This window comes from Elephas maximus, chromosome 1, assembly GCF_024166365.1.
Source record: "Elephas maximus indicus isolate mEleMax1 chromosome 1, mEleMax1 primary haplotype, whole genome shotgun sequence".
NCBI classification, from domain to species: domain Eukaryota; kingdom Metazoa; phylum Chordata; class Mammalia; order Proboscidea; family Elephantidae; genus Elephas; species Elephas maximus.
Genome location: NC_064819.1, coordinates 52821664 through 52837424, shown reverse-complemented (window position 1 = coordinate 52837424; position 15761 = coordinate 52821664). Strand labels below are relative to the sequence as shown.

Below are 15761 nucleotides of genomic sequence, written 5' to 3'. Positions count from 1 at the left end.
AAAGCACAATAAAAATTAAAAAAGTTTTCAGTGGGCAGCTCGAGAAGGCAAAGTATTATAATGAAATGTAGTTAGAAATCCAAGCTGAAAGAACCAAAGAAAAAATTCAAGCCCCAAGGTGCAAGTTTGAAAGATTCTATGGACAAAATATTGAACAATGCAGTAAACATCAAAAGAAGATTGAAGAAATAGAAATAGTCGCTGTACCAAATAGAATTGGGCGATGTATTGATAACTCTCAGGAGGCAGTATACAATCAAGAACTGATGCTACTGAGGGAAGGAGTCCAACTGCACTGAAGGCACTAGTGAAAAACAAGTCTCTAGGAACTGACAGAATATGATTCGAGATGTTTCAACGAACAGGTGCCGCGCTGGAAGTGCTCACTCGTCTATACCAAGAAATTTGAAAGACAGCTACCTGTCCAGCTGACCAGAAGAGATCCATATTTGTGCCTATTCCAAAGAAAGGTGATCCAACAGAATGTCGAAATTGTCTAACTATGTCATTAATATCACGTGCAAGTAAAATTTTACTGAAATTAATTCAAAAACAGCGGCAGCAATACTTCAACAGGGAACAGCCAGAAATTCAAGCCAGATTCAGGAGAAGATATGGAAGGAGGGGTATCTGACTCAGAGGATGTATTGTATGTTTATTCCCATGATGCTTTTGTTGCTAGTTGCTGTGGAGTTGGCCCTACTCATGGCAACCTCGTGTGCGACAGAACCAAATGCTGCCCAGTCCTGGGCCAGCCCCACGGTAGGTCGCAGATTGCACTACTGTGATCTGTAGAGTTTTCATGGTCTGTTTTTCAGGAGTAGATCACCAGGCCTTTCTTCCTAGTCCTTCTTAGTCTAGAAGATCCTCTGATGGTATGTTCAGCATCATAACAACCCACAAGTCTCTACTGAAGAGGTGGTGGGTGTGTAGGAGGCATATTGGCTGGGAATCAAATTCAGGTCTTCTGCATAGAAAGTGAAAGGTCTACCACTGATCCACAATTGCCATGAAAGATACAAAGACATATTTATAGATAAGCCAAAAAGAAAGCAATTTAATGTACTTCACCCCATACTTAAACAAGTAAAGGGCTTTGGTGTAACTGAACCATTAGTGTGATTCTTGATTGTAATTTCAATTTTGTGTCAAGTGAGATAAATAGACATATAACTTATAAAGAGATGCCATCAAATTTCAAATTTCACAAGCTACAAAAGCATATAATAAACAGTTTAGCAAGGTGTGCAAAACAAATATATTTACTTGGGAAAATTTAAAGCTCATATTTTTTCCAGCAAACTTTGCACTCTAATTTACTAGGAAATTGAGTAATCAAAAAAAAAAGCCATAACGTATCAGAAATCATATGACTAAATAATACCTTTATTGGTACCCAAAACCGGTTACTATCAAGTTGATTTTGACACATAGTGGCCCTACAGAACAGAGTAGAACTGCCCCACAGGGTTTCCCTTTGGTGAGCAGCCGAGCTCTTAACCACTGTGCTGCCAGGGTTCCTTTACTGGTGGAGGAGTTATAAAGGCTGAAAAAGATAAAAAGGATTGGGATGAAAGATATTTAAAGTTGATAGCTGTCAAAACTGGCTTTTGTTCTTAAGGTAATCAAATCAATCAATTTCATAATAAATAAACAAGCCTTATTGATTCCACTAGATATTTGATGAAACATCTGCTTTGCCCGAGTTTAATTCTGAAGCATTCCTGATGACTACAACCTGCAAATCCAAAGCAATAGTTTGTGGTTGAGAAATATTCCAACTATACAGCTATGCTAAAACTTGTGTAGAGACCTCTTACAAATCCTAATCAAACAGATTTGAGAAGTCTACACAAAAAGCAAGAAGAGTATTAACACAACTGTGTTCTAAATGCAAGTCATACCTAATTTTCTTCTTTTTCTAGACTAGTGATTTTCAAACTACTTTTTAGCAGTACATTTTGTAATAAAATCTTACCAAAGATTCTGATATAGAAAACAGGTAAAAGTTGAGCCATTTTCATAGGAGAGGGAGGAAGAAAGAGCAAAGTGAACTGCTTGCTCCCTTCCCCAATTCCTCACCAAAGCTGGGCTCCCAAGACTCCTTGGCTGCCCTCCATGACTCTGGAAGACCCAATGGGACAACTTTATTTCTGGACCCGTCATCATGAGTTTATAACATGATTCTCTCAATTTATAGTAAGTTAGCTCCACAGATATCATGTAATTCTGAGTTGAAATGTATGGTGTTGAGAGTTACAAGTTGTGGAACTCAGGACCTGTTGGTAATGATCACTAGAACTAAGTGATCTATCAAAAGCAGAGGGCAGAGGTAAAGAGAGAGCCCTGGTGGTCTTTAGTCCTTGATTCCAGCTGTTTCTGAGATCCAGTTGCCTACCTCCTTCCCCATAGGTTGGTTGTTTAAACCTTCTATCAGACACCTTTTCCTATTATTATTTTTTACTTAAAGGTAGCTCAAGCTACATTTCTGTCACTTGCAATCAACAGTCCTGACTAATACAAATACCACAGCCATGATTATGTTTGTTTTTTTATTCCACTAAAATTTATAAAAACTGTGCCATGTGAGATGATACAAAAGTGAACAAGACATAGTCTCTGCAATTGTGGGGATGGAAATTCAGTGAGAGAATCTGGAATGTTAAACAACAATTCCCATGCAAAAATTTTTTAATTTTATGGCTATATATGCTGTCATTGATTGAATTATGTACCCCCAAAAAGTGTGTGTCTATTTGTTTGGGCCATGATTCCTGGTATTGTTTGATTTTCCTGTGTGTTGTAAATCTTGCCTCTGTGTTGTTAATGTGTTAGTGAGGCAAGATTTAATCTACAGATTGGATTGTGTCTTGAGGCAATCTCTTGAGATATAAAAGAGAGAGGTGAGCAGAGAGACAAGGGGACCTCGTACCACCAAAAGCAGTGCTGGGAGCAAAGCGAGTCCTTTGGACCCAGGGTCCCTGCGTAAGGAAGCTCATAGTCTGGGGAAGATTGATGAGAAGGCCAACAGAGAGAGAAAACCCTCCCCTGGAGCAGACACCCTGAATTTGGATTTTTAGTTTACTTTACTGTGAGAAAATAAACTTCTCTTTGTTAAAGCCATCCACTTGTAGTATTTCTATTATATAGCAGCACTAGCACTAGATGACTAAGACATATGCTTCCCAATGGTCAATGATTCTACAAGTCATTCTGCAGAAAATGTCGCTAAAGAGAGATAAACTTAGTATTTGGTATTAATGTTACTTTTTTAAAATTTAATTTTACCGACAAGGGAGATAGCCTGACTGATCATTCCTTGAAGGAAAAGTCAACTTCTGGGAGAAGTGGAGAAATTGAAGATTATGCACGGGATATGTCTTACTTGGAAGAACTGGAGGAACACAGATTTTCAGCCTGGTGAGTGACTATATCCTGTCTTTTCATTTAAAATTTAATTTCATTGAATTCATTCAACTTTATTCATTCTATTATTTCATTTTATTATTAATTCACTTGACAACTAGGAATTGCATGACTGTTATATGCTGCACAATGTGTGTCTTGACTTGGGAAATCTCATAGTTCAATGAGGGGCATGGATGTTTAAAAAAATCAATGTTCTGTGATAATGTTATCTTTTTAAGAAAAGCAAAAGATGGGGAAAGATGAGAGACAAAGTTGCTTGAAAATGAAGAAGAATTCTCATAAAAAGTAAGATTTGAGTTAAATCATGGCAAAGAAGTTGGTTGGGGTAGGCTACAGTGGAAAAATGGTGAATAATTTGGTGTGGGCAGTGCTCAGAGTTGGCATTGTAAGGGGAGCTGGGGTTGATACATGCCGTAACCCTTACTTCACTTGAGATCCAGACAGATCATACTTATTGCTCTACCTGACTGTGTGTATATGTGTCTATCTGTCTGTGCAAGCACACATACAACATGCATGAAAAAATGCATAAAAATTGTGAGCACTGGAGTTTCTCAGAGGTACCATGTACAGGATTTTGCAATGGCAGCATTCATTAAGGGTAGTGGAATGGAACAACGGTGGTTGTGTGACACAGACAATAACCTAGAAGAGAAGAGATGGGAGAGCTAGCCACAGTCACCTGTTTCTACCCACTGCCTCCATGCCCACCTCAAGATCCATGCCCTGATTTCCCTCCTGATATTTATCTGTCCTTTGACTTGGTTCTCAAAGGGTTTCCTCTTTTGCTTCCATCCTAGAACCACCATTCGGAGGACATGGTATCAGCTCAAGTTCCTTTATCCAATCATATTCTTACAACTATCACTGTTCTTCACTTAAACCTAGAAGTTTGAATACTTTAACGTCTCCCTGAGTCAGCTGGAATGTTGTATCCAGGCTAAATGGTGAGTTGTTCTCTGGATCAAGAGAAGCGGTCTTGTGCCTTAGAAGTATCAGGTAGGAAGGAATTCCAAATAGCTTAAAAGAAAAGAAACATTCATGCCTCTTTTAGAAAGAAAAAAATATACAACAAATACTATTTTCAGATAAGAAATTGACATGCTCCCTGTTCTTAAGAAACTCTTGGTTTGTGAGCCTTTGAGGGGAAAAGTGACATGTGTGCATTAAAATTTAATTCAGTGAAATAACTGCCAGCATAGAGGTACCAGGTGCTTATTATGGAATGCAGATGAGAGAGCATGAACTTATTCTGGGCTGTGTGCTTAGTTTTGATTCCTATTTGAGGTTCACATGGACTGGAGAACAAGCTTGATTAATTGCAAATTTCTAGCTTCTCCGCTTGCCCCTGCTACATCTCCAGGCTTTCTCTGATGACTCACCTCTCTGTTGGCCTATAAGGATGGCCTTTTAGAGTTCAGTGTACACAGTTTCACAATGTCATTATTATTTTACACAGAGACTTAAAAGGACTGAGAGTTTCAAAGGGTCTCAGAGCTTCAGTTTCTGATAGATCCTTTAAGAAGCTACTCTGAGGCAGTGCTCTGAAGTCTAGAATAGGGATTGGCCAACTACAACTCCTGGGCCAAATCCTGAATTCTGCCTGTTTTTGTCAATAAAGTTTTATTAAAACTCAGCCTCACCCATTTGGTTATGTATTGTCATGGCTGTTTTGCCCTAAATGGCAGAATTGAGTAGTTGAGACAGAGATGGTGTGGCCCACAAAGTCCAAAATATTGATTATCTGATGTTTTTACTAAAAAAATTTTCCTACAATTGCTCTACCCCAAGTTAGATGTGCCCCTGTTCTGCTCTTATGTCACTCAGTTACATTATTTAAAAAAAAAAAAAAAGTTTATATGCTTGTCTTTCTCACCAGGCAGGGCTTGTTATGTGGTTTAGTTATCTATTGCTCCACGCCAAATCACGGAAGACTTAGTGGCTTAAAACAACAATCGTTTATTTGTTCACAATTCTGTGGGTTGGGCATTCAGGCAGAGCATATCTGCACAGGCCTGCTTGGAGCTTTTGCTGCAGTGGTTCAAGCTGCTGGCATCTAGCTAGTATGTCTCAGCTTGGACCTTATGCCTGGGGCCCTGATTTTTGCTTCAACTCAGATCTTCAATTCTCCACATGGGCCTCACTCCATCAGTGCTTAGGCTTCCTTACAGCATGGTGGCTGGGTTCCCAGTAGCATCTTTGCAAGTAGAGAAGGTAGAACTCGCAGATCTCTTAAGGCCAAGCCTTGAAAATTACACAGTGACTTCCACCATATTCTATTGGTCAAAGTAAGTTAAAAGCCAGTCCAGATTGAAGGGGAGGGGAAATAGAGCCTCCCTCTGTGATGGGGTAGTGGCAAGGACAAATCGTAAAAGAACATGTTGGGTAGAAGATATTCTGTGACCATTTTGGAAAGACAATTGACCACACCTTGCTTCATTCATCTGTATATGCACAGATCCGAGCATGTTGTTGTGTGCTGTCGAGTAGATTCTGACTCATAGTGACCCTATAGGACAGAGCAGAAACTGGCGTTTCCTAGGCTGACATCTTTACGAGAGTAGATCACCAGGTCTATTCTTCCAAGGAGCGACTGGTGAATTCAAACCACCAACTTTGTGGCTAGCAGTCAAGCACTTAATCGTTGCACCGCTAGGGCTCCTTGCTTTGAACATGTTGTTGTTAGGTGTCATTGAGTTGATTCTGACTCATAGCAACCCTATACACAACAGAACAAAACACTGCCCAACCCTGTGCCATTCTTAAACAATTGTCACTATATTTGAGCCCATTGTTGCAGCCACTGTTTCAATCTATCTCACTGAGGGTCTTCCTCTTTTTCACTAACCCTCTACTTTGCCAAGCATGGTGTCCTTCTCTAGGGACTAGTCCCTCCTGATGATATGTCCAAAGTACTTGAGGCAAAGTCTTGCCATTCTCACTTCTAAAGAGCATTCTGGCTGTACTTCTTCCAAGACAGATTTGTTTGTTCTTCTGGTAGTCCATGGTATATTCATATTCTTCACCAACACCACAATTCAAAGGCATCAATTCTTCTTCAGTCTTCCTTATTCATTGTCCAGCTATCATATACATATGAGGCGATTGAAAATATCGTGGCTTGGGTCAGGCATACCTTAGTCCTCAAAGTGACATTTTTGCTTTTTAACACCTGAAAGAGATCTTTTGGTATGGATTTGCCCAATGCAATACATCATTTGACTTCTTAGCTGCTGCTTCCATGGGCATTGATTGTGGATCCAAGTAAAATGAAATCCTTGATAACTTCAATCTTTTCTCCATTTATCATGCTGTTCCTTATTGGTCCAGTTGTGAGGATTTTTGTTTTCTTTATGTTAAGGTATAGGGTTCAACAAATATTTGAATAAGCATTTGAAATATTTGAATAAATATTTGTTGAACTATAAAAAAACACAAAATGAAAGGGTACAGCCTTTGTGAATAGGTAAACCTTAATATGAATTCCAGCTCTCCAACTGATTATCTGTGTGATCTTAATCAATTTGCTTGAACTCTCTGAGACTGCTTTCTCCTGTGCCAAGTTGGAATAATCATAACTGTATTGTGAGATTATAAGGTTAATATGAAATATGAGAGAGATTATACATATATGGTATCCTGTACAGTGACTGTAATGTATAGATTCTTAATAAAGCAAATAACATGTAACAATTACAAATATTCATAAAATTACTATCAGTATGATCAATACAGCAATCAATAATAATTATTAATTATAAATTAATATTTACAACATAATACATTTACTAATATTAATATCATAAACAGTGATAGCAGCAATATAACTGAAGTTAATAAAAATAATATTAATATTGATAATAAAATTAATAATAATAATAATTATTATTTAAGGAAAATGTCTCTTTCAAAGGTAAAAATAGAGGTACTTTTCACACCTGCCTTCCTTTCTGCTCTTCAAACACACATCAGAGCCTTTGCACTGAATGCCTCATTTTTCTAGAATGTTCTCCCACTTCTCAGCTGTATATTTGGCTGTATATATTTTAAGTCTCAGAATCAGTTTTACCTCCCTCAAGATGCCTTTCCTGTCTATCCTGCCTAAAAGGGTACCCATTCCTACTCTGGTTATTTACTTCATCATTACCTTGCTTGTTTTCTTTAGGGTGCTTATCACAGTTTAAAGTGATCTTGTTTATTTATTCCATTTAATTCTTTATTTGTTTCCTCTCACTAAACGGAAGCTGTATGCAGGCAGGAGCTCCATTTGTTTGGTCACTCCTGAGTCTTTAAACTCTAGCTCTAGAGTACCTGGTATATAGTAAAACCAAAAACGAAACCCTTTGCCACCGAGTTGATTCAGACTCATAGCAACCCTATAGGGCAGAGTAGAAGTGGCCCATATGGCTTCCAAGGGGTGGCTGGTGAATTCATAATGCTGACCTTTTGGTTAGCAGCCAGTACACCACCAGGGTTTCCTGGTATATAATTAAAAAAAAAAAAAAGAAAACTCACTGGCGTCGAATAGGTGCCTGTAAATACTTACTGGATGAGTGAATGAATGGGTGAATGAGTCCATTTGGCTTCTCTCCTGTCTCTTTCCCAATCCCCTTGGATCTTGTACCTATTTCCTGACTTCCAAGCTCTCCTTTTCCTGAAATTGCTACCATTAAAAAAAAAAAAAAAAACAGTAATATGGGATAATTGACGGCTATAAATATTTGTTTTTAAAACAGGATTGAGGATATAGGGGCTTCTGAGACCTTTATAAATTTCTGTTTTTAAATGGCCTGAGATACAATCTGAACAATTTCCTTGATGTTTTACTGTAGCTGGTAAATCATTTATTGGGCTGGCCTTTACCTGAATCCTCTCCAATTCCCCGTAAAATAATTTAACACAGAATCCCATGCTACCCAACTTCAAAGTTATATAAGACGTGTGTGGTAAGTATCTGCTCCAGTGAAACAAGTTTAAATGTATCTATTTTCTTTCTCTTACATGTTCAATCATACATCCAAACTCTGTGTGCCTCACTGAATATGCTGATTTCGGTAAATTTGGTAGATTGTTAAAGCTTCAGTAAGCCATAGTTTCCTTTTTTTTTTTTTTAACATATATGACCTTAACTAGTCAAATGCAAGCTTATCTCATCTGTTGTGATTATTTTTAGTTGCTGTTCTGTTGGCCCCTGACTCATGCTGATCCTATGCACAGTGGAACAAAACACTGCCCAGTCCTGCACCATCCCCCTGATTGGTTGTGGATCATACCTTTGTGATCCATAGAGTGTTCATTGGCTGATTTTTGGAAGAAGATCACCAGGCCTTTCTTCCTAGGACATCTTAGTCTGGAAATGCCACTGAAACCTGTTCAGCATAGAGCAACATGCCAGTCTCCACTGACAGGTGGTGGCTGCACATGAGGTGCGTTAACAGAGAATCAGACCCGGGTCTTCTGCATGGAAGGTAAGAATTCTACCGCTGAACCAATAACAGCCCTTTCCCAGGAAACTGTAAGGTTAATATGTTTTATAGGGGGTAGAGATTAAGTCAGTCATGTTCTTTCTGGCCTAGCAAAATGATTGATAAATAGAATGCTTCCCCAAGTAACATATTCAGGTCAACCGTATAAATTATTGCCCAAGAATACATATGCTTAATAAATATGTATTGAATTAGTACATAAAAAAATAAGGGTCAGATCAACTTATTGGTATTCCCAGGAAAAAGTGCTGGTGAAAAGACTTTTGGTGCAAAACTTGAGGCTGGCTTTCGAAGTTCTTGGCAAGTTTGTCTATGGAAGCTATTGTTTGTGCCTGTTAAGTATGTTTCTGCCCCACGAGTTCCTTCATTTCCCCCCTTTTCTGATAGCAGACACTCCCCCCAATACCTACCCAAGAAGTTGTACTCTGATGTGTACTATATTCTTCTGACCACCATGATTGGTCCAGATGCAGGCATATGACCTGAACTAGTCCATCCAAGCCCTTTCCCAGGATTTTATGTTTCGTTACTTGGGAGTAGAAGTACCTTCTCTTCTCTGAGGGGTTGAGCTAGAATGACCTAAGCTTGATGCTGCCTGTGGCCATCGCCGCCCTTTTGCCAGCCCTCTTCTCACTACCTCTTCAAGTCAGTATTTGTCCCTTGTTGTCTATAGGTGCCATCGAATTAACTCTGACTCATAGCAACCCTATGCACAACAGAATGAAATACTGCCTGGTTCTGTGCCATCCTCACAATTGTTGCTATGCTTGAGCCCATTGTTGCAGCTACTGTGTCAATCTATCTCATTGATGATGGTCTTCCTCTTTTTCACTGACCCTGTACTATACCAAGGCATGATGTCCTTCTCCAGGGACTGATCCCTCCTGACAACATGTCCAAAGTCTGTGAGATGCAGTCTTGTCATCCTTGCTTCCCAGGAGCATTCTGGTTGTATATCTTCCAAGATAGATTTGTTTTTTTTTTTTTTGGCAGTCCATGGTATGTTTAATATTCTTCTCCAACACCACAATTCAAAGGTGTCAATTCTTTGTCAGCCTTCTTTATTCATTGTCTAGCTTTTGCATGCATATAAGGTGATTGAGAACACTATGGCCTGGTTCAGGCACAACTTAGTCTTCAAGGTGACATCTTTGCTTTTTAACACTTTAAAGAGGTCCTTTGCAGCAGATTTACCCAATGCAGTACGTCTTTTGATTTCTTGACTGCTGCTTCCATGGGTGTTGATTGTGGATCCAAGGAAAATGAAATCCTTGACAACCTCAATCTTTTCTCCATTTATTATGATGTTGCTTATTGGTCCAGTTGTGAGGATTTTTGTTTTCTTTATGTTGAGGTGTCACTTAGAGCATATTTAAAACCAGTACATGTAGGAGCCTTGTTGATGCTCTGCAGGTGGTTCATACATTTCTGTCCTACTGAAAAGAAAACCGGGAAAAGGTGAATACTGGAGACTAACTCAAATTCACGGGAACGATAAATCTAGATGGATAAAATGATATGCACAGATGAGAATAGGTATTTCAGGTCAATAAAGATGCTATCCACTGGGAAACTTTTATCTGTTTTTCCTATAGGGGAAGGAATTCAGAGAGGAAGTTTACATTGTCCATTCAGGTAATTGCTTAAATCACTACTTATTTGTATCTGTAGACAAAGCTATCTAATCTCTTTACCTGTGGAGTGAATCAGGCTTTCTTATTCCTAATGTAGTACCTTAATCTTTGTACAGTGATTTCTCTGAAGAAATATACCAGATTATGTGTTAAATACCTCTGGAAGTAGCCGTAACGACTCTTCCAAAGCACTAGATATCACTCCAGTGGTTTAAAGAAGTTAGCATAGTTTTCAGAGGTACCTACCATACACTGGGGAGAAGCTTCTGTAACAAGACAATCTTAAAATGGTTCCATTGCTATTCAATGTGACTGGGCAATTGAGCGACCGGAGAATCAGGCACTTTAGAGCAGGAAGGGATCTTGGGGATTATTTAGTTTAGTCCTGCCAGTTTATAGGACTACAAAGCTGAAACTTGCTGGAGTTCAGTGGCTTGTCTTAGGTCGTATGGCTAATAAAGAAACTGAGACTAGAACCCCTTTCCTTTCCATCTCAACCCAGTCCCAATTATACAAAAACAAATTCTCCCTAGAACACTGCTAGGTTTTTGTTTCTTATAGTTTCTAGTGTTCTGTCAATTGAGAGCTACTACCACAATTATCAATACATTGGTGAGAAAGTGCTAATTCTTGGGAAAACACGTGTAATGACTGAATACGGGTTTCCTCCTTCCATAGGGCTGGGGTGTGTGAAAAGGGACAGACGTCAAGATGTTTGCAAAACGCACGTGTTGCTGACCACACAGGGTGAGATGTTTTTGTGTTCTTGGCAGTAATTTGTATGGCTGACCTGAATGTGTTGCTTGGGAAAGGTATGAGTTAATGGTAAACATCACAACAGGAAAGTTATTCTTTAATAAAAGTGATAAACTTGCCTTTTTATAACACACATGTGATTTGACATTGAAATAAAATGCAGATGCTTCTTTGATTGGCGTATTCCCCATTGTGCTTTTCTAAAACACCTTCACATATGGTCGGCCTCATTCCTGGGAAATGACTTGTTGTTTATGTCATACAAACAGAACAGATTGATTTTACAGTGAGTAAGGAGGATGATGAATTGTACGTTGGAGAGAAATCCTGGTCTCGACAATCTAAACACTTGAAAATAAATGTTGCCTTTTGGAAAAGGCTCTCATGATACACCCAAGATCCCTTTATTTCATGCCCCTTTCTAAGGGTTAACTACATACACACATGCAATCTCAGCAAATAAAGAAGGGAGTTACAATCACCTCAAAATGTAATTTTTCTTTTCACCGTGAAGCGTATACTGAGATCTAACAAGTCAAAAAATGGCAGAGTTGTCCCCAAAGAGCCAACCCCAAATATCAACTCCATTACTGTATCTGTACTAGGAGCAGAATAAAACACTCATGATCTTGAGTAGGAGAAGAGTATTATTTCCTTATTTACGGAGTGAATTTTGAACATAACGTTTCTTGTGCTAAGAGGTTTTCTTAGGGATTTCCAACTTTTATTCTTTCAGAATTATTCTGCACAGTACAATGAAAATACTGTGCTGAGCTTGGCCCTCTGACAATAGGCTACCCACACCCACTCGTGCAGTACTTTACAGTTTTTAAGACTCTTTCCCACACTTTTTTTCATTTGGTGGTCACAATGACCTTGTGATGTGACACTGTTATTCCCATTTTGTAGGTCATATAACTGAAGTCCAAAGAATGTTGTTGTTGCTAGTTGCCATCAAGTCAGCTCTGACTCATGGTGACCCCATGTTCAACAGAACAAAACACTGCCCAGCCCGGAGCCATTTCACCATTGTTGGTATGCTCTAGTCGATCGTCGTAGCCACTGTGTATTTTGAGTGCCCTCCAAACTAGGGGGTGCTCTTCTAGCACGCTATTGGATAATCTTCTGTTGTGATTCATAGGATTTTCATTGGCTAATTTTTGGAAGTAGATAACCAGACCTTTCTTCCTAATCTGTGTTAGTCTGGCAGCTTGGCTGAAACCTGTCCACCATGGGCAACCCTGCCGATACCTGAAATACTGGTGGCAGAGCTTCCAACATCACAGCAACACATAAGCCACAACAGTACGTCAAACTGACACTGACAGACGACAGGTGGCTTATTTGCCAACATGTAACTAGTTCCTCTGTGTCCCTACCCAGAGCTCTTTCTCCTGTAGCATGTCACCTCCCCGGGTAGTCTCAGATTCATATGTAGACTTCAGTTTGTGCATTTTTCAGCTTAAAACGTTAATATACTAAAGTATATTCTTCTGGCATGTCCCAAAGAGTTGGGAGGATGTGGGATGGGGGTGAGACGCCATGGGAAAGGATGCTTTTAATGGGTCATCAGAGCAAAAGGCATACGGAGGCATATTTCTGATGGTAATTGAATAGTAATTTACATACAGTTTGGGGTTTATTGACTAATATATTATCTTTTTAGGCGTGGTAAAAATATGACCCCATATTTGTACCGAGAAGGAATACATTTTATTGTCTAAAATTATAGGCTTTGGGCCCATAATACCTAAACTCAAATTATAGCTTTACCAACTACTAGTTTTCAAACTCTTTGTACCTTAGTTTTTTCATCTGTAGGGAGGTAGTAGTACCTGCCTTATTTTAATGAGTTCAGATACATAAAATAATCAAACCAGTACCAGTTGCCTTTCAGCCAATGACCCCAGGCGCTTCAGAGTAGAACTGTGCTTCATAGGGTTTTCAGTGGCTGATCTTTCAGAAGTAGATTTCCAGGCCTTTCTTCTGAGGCACCTCTGGGTGGACTTGAACTTCCAAACTCTGGTTAGCATTTGAGTGCATTGTTTGCACTACCCAGGTAAGTGTCAATAAATGTTAGCTGTTATTACTAGCTGAGTCTTCTCTCTACTGACCTCCACTACTATCTGTTCTCCAGTCTATATTTTTACTTTTAGAATAATGACCTGTTCGTTTTTGGAAAATCAAGGTATTTGCTAGTAATTGAAAGACCTTCAGTGAGAAAATGAGATGTTAATGGCGGAAAACAGATGTCATACGAGTAAGCCTACTGTGTTAGTTTTCTATTGCTGTGGAACACATTATAGAAACTTACCAGCTTTAAACAATACACATGTATGATCTCCCAGTTTCTGTGGTTGGGAGTATGGGCATGGCTTAGCTGGGTCCTGTGCTCAGGGTCTCACAGGCTGCAATCAAAATCTTGGGCAGGCTGTGTTTTCATCTGGAGAATCGACTAGGGAAGAATCCATTTCCAAGCTCATTCAGGTTGTTGGCAGAATTCACCTCATTGTGGCCATGTATAAGTCAGGGTGCTGGCATCTGGCTGGCTGTTGCCTAGAGTCTGCCTGCAGTTCCTAGAGGGTGTCTGCAGGTCTTTGCCACGTGGGATTCTCTGACATGGCTGCTTATTTCGCGAAGTCGGCAATGAGAGCCTCTCAACTCAGGGAGGACTCAATTCCTCCTTTAAGGACTTTTCCCTGATTAGGTCAGGACAACCCAGGGTAAACTTCCATTTAATTAACTCAAAATCAGTTGATCTGGAACTCTTAATTACATCTGCAAAATGCAGTTACCTTTGCAATTTTCTATTGACTAGAAGCAAATCACAGGTCCTACCCACTCTTAACGGAAGAGGATCGTACAGGGCATGAACAATGGAGGGAGAAATCATGGTGCCTGATCATGGGATCCTAGTCCATCTGCTGCACACAGGAAGACAACAGAACAAGCTTGTGCTCTTTGTAGTGCTGGGAACTGTCTCCCTACCACCATTATAACAGATCACTGCATAGGATGGCTCCAATCCAGTTTGCCTTTTCCTTACCCCTTGCATTTGCTTCTTTCTATGTGTGCGCATCTGAGGTTGAAATGGCCCATGTCCACAGTCGATCTTGCATGGCTCAACTCTCATGCTCCGTATGCTTACTCCTTCCTCTCAGAAGACTTTGGTTTTACCAACTTCCTTTATGCCTTGACAATGTGACCATGAACCCCCATTTTCCTCTCTAGCCTCTCTTTTTCCCATGTCTACTAGCTCTTATATAGGTTTCTTTCAGTTACGTTTTTATGAATATGGTTTCCCATTTTTGGTTTTAAGTTACATATCTACTTTTTATCATGCTGTTGGTGCTCAATACATTCATTTTAAATGTTATTCCCTAACAAGATTTCTTCTCCTTGGTCATCTCTTTTTTTTTTTTTTTTAAGTAAGAAACAATAAAAGATCTGACAAATGGTCTCTTTTCTGGGCCCTTTAGCCCATTCGATTCCCAGATTGATAGAAAAGATCACAACATGTTATTCTCATCTACGTCTACATAAGTAAAATCACAATATAGAATTTCCTTGCTATTGACATCAATCAGAGTAATGTAAGGGGCTGACTCCTCTAACTTCGGTTTAAAGGCAGAGTTATGTACTGGGCAGACGTGTCAGTTGCCACCCCAGCAGTCACTCCTCTCCTTATCTTTCTTGGTGATGCTGCCTTCAGTGACTGAAAATGATTGACATGCTCTCCCAGTCTATCATGTAGCTATGGGTGGTCATAGGCTTAAGTCTGGCCAATGAAATGTAAGAAGATACCAGCGTGGGCCTCCTCCCTTTTAAAAGGGAAGCAGGCAAGAAGAAAACCTCCCTTTTTGCCACCCTCTCATTCCTTCTCAGTTGGGTCATTGCTTTAAGGATGGACGCTGGAAGCTTTTGCAGCCACCTTGCATCATGAAGAGAAGAAAATTGGAGAGAAACTAACCCAGGGTGTTGTTATGTTGAGCCACTGCTTATCATCTCCTTCTACCTATCCCAAGGCTCCTTTTCCATGAGATAATTAAATGCATTTATTGTTTAATATTCTTGATGAACATTCTGTTACTCATAGCTGAAAGCAATCTTGCGAATACAATTAACCTGTACAGATGTAGTCCTGATGGGGTAGGGTACTCACACACTTTGAAGAGCAGGTGTTCTTCCTTTCGTTCAGTATTTAGGAGGTTTACATACTGTCCTACATTCTAGACACTTAATCTTAGAATTTTTTCTTATTGTCTGGGATCCACTAAAGCGTAATGTGTGACGATTGCTTTTTAGTTTAGTACGATTTGGAAAATGGGCACAGTATGGTGCAGGAGACACATCTCCATGGATATCACACCGATGCAGTTGGAGAGGTGGGGAATGAGGTGAGTGGAATTAATTTAGCCAACTGTCTGGAAACTGAACATGACACCAGTGATAAGAT

At 39.6% G+C, this 15761-nt stretch overlaps 1 long non-coding RNA gene across 1 annotated transcript in view; it reads left to right on the top strand.

Annotated features, from left to right (window-relative positions):
• LOC126075520 (uncharacterized) overlaps positions 1–11374 on the top strand; it is a 229221-nt gene extending 217847 nt beyond the window's left edge. Inside the window, exons 9-13 of the long non-coding RNA XR_007517219.1 lie at positions 3296–3420; positions 4230–4376; positions 8603–8897; positions 10511–10550; positions 11228–11374. This is a non-coding gene — a long non-coding RNA (uncharacterized LOC126075520). The remainder of the gene's footprint in view (positions 1–3295; positions 3421–4229; positions 4377–8602; positions 8898–10510; positions 10551–11227) is intronic.
• Positions 11375–15761: the final 4387 nt, after the last annotated feature.